Below are 7694 nucleotides of genomic sequence, written 5' to 3'. Positions count from 1 at the left end.
TTGGCACAAGCTTTGAGTGATCTTGTGGGAATGATGATGCCATGCTTGTGCACCTTATTCTTCAATGCAAATTGTCTATCTTGTGCACAAACTTTGGCGAGCTCCCACATATTACTTAGAGTATATTGTTGGTTCATTGATTGCTTGCTTCATTTGTCGAAGCTTTCTCACCTTCACATCCTCTTGCAATCTTTGATCCTCAATATAGTTTGATTTCCTCCGAATGTTCGTCATTGAATATGTGCATTTGATTTCACTCTCAATTATGAGAAATGCACAACTTATGGAGGAATGCTCACTATATTGGCCTTCCAAACCTTTCGTCCATTTTGGCAATCGATGCCAATGGGGGAGAAGTTTGGAGGGTTTAAGGGAATTGCTTTTGTTGGTTCTTAAGCATTTGCCTTTCATGCCTTGCATTTGTTGCTTTGCATGGTTGAATATTTAGAGGATACTCCGCTAGGCTTTAATTGCCGGTATATGCAATGAAATTCAAGTTCATTCACACATGCATATATTATGGGGGAGTTTGTTCTAAATATTCAACTTTGGGTTGTTCGCTAAATTCCATATTTAAACCCTCTCAAAGAGATTGTCATCAATTACCAAAATGGGGGAGATTGAAAAAACATGTCCATTGCCCATGTGTGGTTTTGGTAATTGATGACAATCCCTATGGAGTAACGGTTGCATTGAGAATATATCTTAGGTCAAGTCCATAGCCATGTTGGACTCAAGGTTGTAAGATGGAGAAGACGGAGTACAATGACGGAGACGGTGTTGAAGATGAAGAGAGAAGACGGCGTAGAAGATGAAGAGAGAAGACGGCGTTGAAGATGGATGAAGACGGTGGCGTGCGTACAAGATGGAAGAAGACGGTGGCATGGACAATGATGAAGAGGGTGAAGACGGAGCTTGCCGACTCGAGAGGAACGCGCGAAGACTAGGTTTGTGCTCGATAGGATAGATAGTCGCATCATCGGAGAGAGCTCAAACCTTGCATGCATTGCATCGTGTTTCTTGGTTCTTCTTGGTTCTTATGCATGAAACGGATTCCGGTTGCATCGCATGTTGCATGTGCGAGGGTGATGATTTTCCCGATATACCATATTGAGAGGTTACACCTCTATGACCGTGAGAAAATCATCATCCACTCTTTTCCATGATTTTATCATGTGAGAAGATAGCTCTTGTCGCCCTTTTTCCAATAAAATTGGTTTCACCTCAATTGGATTTTTCTAGCTGGAGATATTGCGTTTTCCGTGTTGCAGAGAAAAAGAAAACGAAAATAAATATTATTGGGCCGGGCGGTACTACCGTGGGCGGTACCGGCCAAAGTACCGCACGCGCAGTTTTGTATACTGGACTCGAAGCGGTACCAGGCCGGTACCGGCCCGGTAGTACCGTAACCCATTTACGGTACCAGGCCGGTACCAGGCCCGGTACTAGCGCCGGCCCGTTTTTCTTTTTTTTTTCTTTCTTTTCCTCCAGCCTCCATTTCCTCGCGTGGGCCGCTGCCAACCATCCGGCCCACCCCGCGCTGTGCCTCAGCTCCCGCCACGGGCCGCCGCTGCCTCGCCCGCAGTGGGCCGCCTCGCCCATGCCAGCCCACTGCCGCCACTCGCCCGCGCTGGGCCGCCGCCGCCACGCAGCCCACCACCACGCGCCGCTGTGCCCAGCTCGCTGCCGCCGCCAGCTCCCACGCGGGACGTGCGCGCGCGTGAGGCCACCACGTTGACCCGGCTCGACCTCGAGCCCCGCGCCCGCGTCTCGCTCCCGCTCGCCTGGCCTCTGGCTCCACCCCGCTGCGTGCTGTTGCTGCTATTGCATGCGCTGACACTGCCGCACACACGCATGCATGCTGCCGCCTGCTACTTTCTCTCTCTCTCTCTGTTTTTCACTGTTTTGCTCTGTTTTGCACACAAGCGGTAGTACCTCTCCACAGAGCGGTACTACCGGTTTTGAGCCGATTTCCAGATCTGGTTTTTAGGCAAAACGGTAGTACCGCTTTGCACAGCGGTAGTACCGCTTTGGGCACGAATCTGACCGTTTTCTCAGCCCCAACAGCTATATTTTGCAGCCCCTATTTATACCTCTCTTCCACCTCCGCCCAAACCAACCCTGCACCTCCACTCTCTCTCCTCCATTGTTGACCTTGGGTTCCTTCTTCCTCCTCTTGATCCTCCCACTATTTGTTGCATATTTTTGGGGGAAAGGAGAGAGGAGATCTAGATCTAGAGCTTCACCAATTGAATCCTCCTCTAAGTGAGAGGATCTTGCTAGATCTAGATCTTGGAGTTTCTTGGTGTTTCTCCTCACTTTGTTCTTCCTCCCTTATTCCCCCAATAGCTTCTTCTAGCTTTGTTGGAATTTGGGAGAGAAGAACTTGGGTATCCTAGTGGTGTTCTTAGCCATTGCATTAGGTGCATCGGTTTAGGTTCTCTCCGGGGTTTCGATCTCGTAGTGGCCTTGTTACCTTAGTGGTGTTCTTGCCTTAGTGGCCTTGTTACCTTAGTGGTGTTCTTGCCTTAGTGGCCTTGTTACCTTAGTGGTGCTCTTGCCTTAGTGGCCTTGTTACCTTAGTGGTGTTCTTGCCTTAGTGGTAGTGTTTCCTTGGTGGAGTTGGTTTCCTTGGTGGAGTGTGTTAGCCTCGTGTGGCGCATATCATCCTTGGTGGAGTTGGTGTCTTGGTGGCCTTGCCGCCGGTGTGGCGTGTTGTAGCCTTTAGTGGCCTTGTACTTGAGAGCCTCCGTGTTGTGGACTTGCCTCAAGCTTGATACTTGGGAGTTTGCCCAAGCTTGTACGGGTTCGGTGACCACCCTCAAGGGTCCCTTAGTGGATCGAGGCTTTCCTTTGGTGGAAAGGCTCGAGGAGAATACGGTGGCCCTAGTTGGCTTCTTGGAGTGCCTCGTGCCTCCACACCGCTCCAACGGAGATGTAGCACCCTTGGGTGTGAACTTCGGGATACATCGTCGTCTCCTCGTGCACCGGTTACTTCTCAACCCGAGCTCCTTTACCTATGCGCTTTACATTGTCATATCTATCATGCTTGATGCTATGCCTATCTTGTTATCACCTTGTTGCTCATCATGCTAGCATAGGTTGTTGGAGCACTTAGGCAAATCCCTAGTTGATAGGCCTTAAGCTAAACTAGTAAACACATAAGTAGTTTTATTCCGCCTAGTTTAGCTCTCAAGTAGAAGTTTTTATACACCGCCTATTCACCCCCCCTCTAGGCGACGTCCTAGAACATTCAGCTTCCTTCAAGTATTCATCATTGGATATGTGCATTTGATTCCACTCAAATTATGAGAAGTTCACACCTTGGGGAGGAACTCACATTATATTGGCTTTCTAAAATTTCACCCATTTTGGCACTTGATGCCAATGGGGGAGAAGTTTAGAGGGTTTAAGGGAATGGTTTTATACTTAAGTTTGGTTTGTGCTTAAGTGTTCTGCCTCTCATGCATTCCATATTTATATGTCTTGCATGGTTGTATATATATAGTGGAAATTGTCCCAAAGGTTAATCTTGACAATGTATGCAATGAATTCATGTTCATCACACGTGCATACATTGTGGGGGAGTTTGCTCTATATATATTGGCTCTACTCACATCCCTTCCATTAGTTGTAGTTGTGTGAGTAGAGTTGGTTTTGATATGGGATAGTAGCTTTGTGTTACTTGACCATATCAAATACAACCTCTCTAATATTCATTATATAAACCCTCTTATTGTGGTTGTCATCAATTACCAAAATGGGGGAGATTGTAAGGGTATATTGCCCCGATGTGTGGTTTTGGTAATTAATGACAACCCCTATGGACTAATGTTTTCATTGAGTTTATATGAAGGAATATTCCATATGTACTACTTGTATTCCATGTGTCGGATTCAAGTATGGATGCCATGAAGATAAAGATACACCTTGTGTATTGGCATCAAGATCATCGATTTAAAGATACATATGTGATATGATCAAGAAGAAGAAATGAAGATGGAGTTGTTATGTGGAACTCAATATTAGCCATACTCTATCTTATGTGATAAGCAATGGATGATCAAGATCTTGAGATCTTGATTCCAAGTGAAGAATTATTTATACATCTCAAGATAGTATGATAGAGTATGAGAAGATACAAGGTTGAGTCGTGCAAGTTCAAGATGAGCATCTCAGGTGGACCACATACTTGAAGCTTGCCGTCCATGTGGTGATAATGGACATGTGAAGATGTGCATCAATGGAGCTTTCCCATCATGGTGTATGGGGGAGCATTTGTAAGTCTTCACGAAGCAACGATGATCAAGTTGAGGCATTCCGGCTTGAGTGGAGCTTGAAGAGCTATCATCAAGATCAAGCGGGATGCGCAAGGCAAAGGTATGGCCTTGCTAGGTTTTCCTTTTACCGGTCTCAAGGTGGTTGATGGGAGACCGGATTATAGGATAGATAGCCGCACTATTAAGAGGGGCTTTCGGTTGGGTAACTTGATCACAAAGTCTTAGGGAGCTCAATCCTTTGCATACTTTGCATATCCCTATTGCTTCTTGGTGTTTCTCTGTGTGAGGTTGTTGAGCTTGTTGCTAGCTTTACAATAAGCCCAAGTTCATCGAAAACGAAATCCACATGCATCTTCTATTGCGTTTTCTAGGTTGGGTGATTTTACCGGTTATTCATGATATAAGGTTCTACCTTTTATATTCATGATAAAATCCCCTCCTACAGATTCTTGTGTTTGCACTTTCTATTGGATAGCATTTGTTGTTATCTTCCAAACAAAATTGGTTTCACTCGAATCGGAGTTTGGGAGCATTCGTTATTAAAGAAAAAGGAAAAAGGGAAAAAGGATAAAAAGAAAAAGAAAAAAAGGGGCCAGCCGACCGGCCGGCCAGACCGGACCAGCCACCGACCCACCCAATCCGTGTCGGGGTTGGCACTTGTGCCTTCCGGGCCGGGTCCAGTGGCCTTTGGCCCATGACCGGCCGCAGGCCCGGTCCGCGACCGGCCTGCCCGGCGCGCCCCCCGGCCCGACCGAATGCCTCGCTGGGCCGCCTTTCCCGTGCGCGGCCCACACCGTGGCCTGCGCCCCCGCGTCGCCCCCGCGCGACCAGTTTCTCCCGCACCGCGCGCCTGCTGCTCCGCCCGGCTGCTGGGCCGGCCCGACCGGACAGCCGACCGGGCTCCTCAGCTCCCAATCCGGTCGGCCGGCCTAGCAACCGGCTGGGCGAATTTCTGCCCGTTTTTCCTGCAGTTTTTTCTGTCTTTTTTTCCCCAACAGGTATATTTGCTCTTGGGCTATAAATAGCCCTTCTTCCACCTTGGGCTGGGTCAGTTCTTCCATTCTCTCTCCTCCATTGTTGCCTTTGAAGAACTTGCTCTCTCTCTTGTCTCCCCCATGATTCTTGCTCATTCTTGAGGGATCTAAGAGAGGAGATCTAGATCTACAACTTCCACCAATCCATTTCTCCTCTAAGTGAGGGAAACTCTTGGGATCTAGATCTTGGAGTCTTTTGTTGACTTTCCCCATTGTTCTTCCTCTCCAATCTCATCTTAGCATTCGTTGCTTGGGTGGGATTTGAGTGTGAAGGATTTGAACACCTCTAGTGTTCTTGCTTTGCATCATTGCATAGTGTTGAGCTCTCCACCACGATTAGTTCGAGTGAGAGACCGTGAGCTTGTTACTCTTGGAGGGAGACCTCCTAGTTGGCTTGGCGGTTGGTGCTCCGGTGATCTCTTCAAGAAGATTGTGAAGAGGCTCGGGCTTCTCCTTCGTGGAGCTTGTGAAGTGGTTGTGGAGCTTGCCATCTCCGGGGTGGAGGAAAAGCTAACCATAAGGAAAGGGCCATTATCCTTCGTGGGTGTGGTTCAGAGAATAGGGTGAGCCTTCGTGGCGCGGGGAATCCTTCGTGGACCTCCACTCCTCCAAACATGATGTACCTTCTTGCAAAGGAAGGGAACACATAAATACATCCTCGTCTCCGCGTGCCTCGGTTATTTCTATACCCGAGCTCTCTTTCCTTGTGATAGCCATCGTGCTTGAAGTACATATATCTTGCTATCACTTGTGCTACATATATCTTGTGCCTATCTTGCTTAACTCTAGTTGTTATTGTTACACTTAGTTGAGCTTAGCATATTTAGGGTTTGTGCTTGTAAACTAAACGTTAGTTTAATTCCGCATTCTTACAAGACAAATCCGTAAGAGTTTTTAATTGCCTATTCACCCCCTCTAGGCGATATCTCGATCTTTCAATAATGATTAAGCAATCATCATGAAAGCATAAATGTGACACTGATGGATCATTTCCGCAACCCCCGACATCTTCCATGCCACGAACCTTCTCTCTATGATCAAGAAGACTTGAGAGGCCTTCTCCACAAAGCAAGAACAAATAGGGTGTAAGGGGAATCTGACTTTGTATTTGATAGACCTAAGATAAGGTATAAGGAGTGCAACAAAATCTTTATTGAACCTCAATAGGGTCATCATTTTCTCGAAAAACACCCGCTTTATATGCATAGTACAATAACCCCATTACCTAAAGGGTCAATTTTTATGGAGACTCTCGTAAGCGAACAAGACATTATCTGTAGTGATCCTACCTAAAAGGTCAAATTTTTAACCCGTACCTAAAAGGTCTCAGTATTAAGTATTGGAAAAAAAGTAGTACTCCCTCCAATCTATATTAGTTGCCTCTAGAACCCTAACCTCTCCTGCACCCATCCCCAATCCTAACCTCTCCCGCACCCGCGCGGCGGCACCACGCCGGGCGGCCTCCTCCTACTTTCCCTCGGCGCCCCCTTCCTCGGTCTCCTCTCCCGCCGCCGCCCAGGACATCGCCGGGCAAATCCCCTGTGTGGAGGGGCGGCGGCGGCTTTCCTCGGCCTCCTCTGTCGCGGATCGGGGAGGCTCGGCGGCATCCGGCCTTTCCTTCCACGCGACGGTGCTGCGGGGTTGCGGCCCTAGAGAAGCTTCCGCGGCTGGCGGTGAAGGCAGGTGGTGGCGCTGGCCCCTTGGGTTTGGCGGGCTCTCCTTATTCTCCATCGATGGCGTGGAGTATTCCCCGGGCTACCTATGCGTCGCTGAGGATGGCTGGGAGGTGGTGCTGTGCCCTACCGACGACGGAGGGAGGGGTGGGGGCGGGCTGCAGGGGGAACCTTAGGTCCCCTTCTCCTCGCCTATCGGCGGCCCACGGTGGAGCGTTGGCGTTCGGCTATGGTGGTGCCCAGGCGTGTGCGGTGTCTCCGGACTACGATGATCTACTTGGTGTCTCCGGCAGCAGCTATGACCATCCCGGGATGGTTGCCGGCATGGGGGCCCGACCTGAATAAAGGCGGCGGTCCTATGGCCTCTCTTGGGTGAAGAGGAAGACCTACTGGAGGCCTGGACTCGCGATCTGGCTGGAGTGTTGAGTTTCGGAAGGCACTACGGCAAGTGTAACAATGCTTCTATTGCCTGGAGTTTGCTGGATCGGTGGTATTCGGTCGTTCGCACCCATGCTTTTATTCCGACCGTTTGGTCTGGAGGGAGCGGCGCGAAACTCTTTTCTGTGTTGACACCAAGTGACAGCTGACCCATGGTGAAGTCAGAAGAAGAAAATATCATGAAGGCCGGATTGGAGGACTAGCTAATGGAGGTTCAAGTCTTTGCGTTGTTGAGGGGATTGTTTGATGTTCCGGACTTTGCAACAGTG

The sequence above is a fragment of the Lolium rigidum genome, chromosome 4 (assembly GCF_022539505.1).
Source record: "Lolium rigidum isolate FL_2022 chromosome 4, APGP_CSIRO_Lrig_0.1, whole genome shotgun sequence".
Lineage (NCBI taxonomy): Eukaryota > Viridiplantae > Streptophyta > Magnoliopsida > Poales > Poaceae > Lolium > Lolium rigidum.
The sequence above is the reverse complement of the archived record's forward strand: the minus strand, read 5'-3'. Positions refer to the sequence as shown.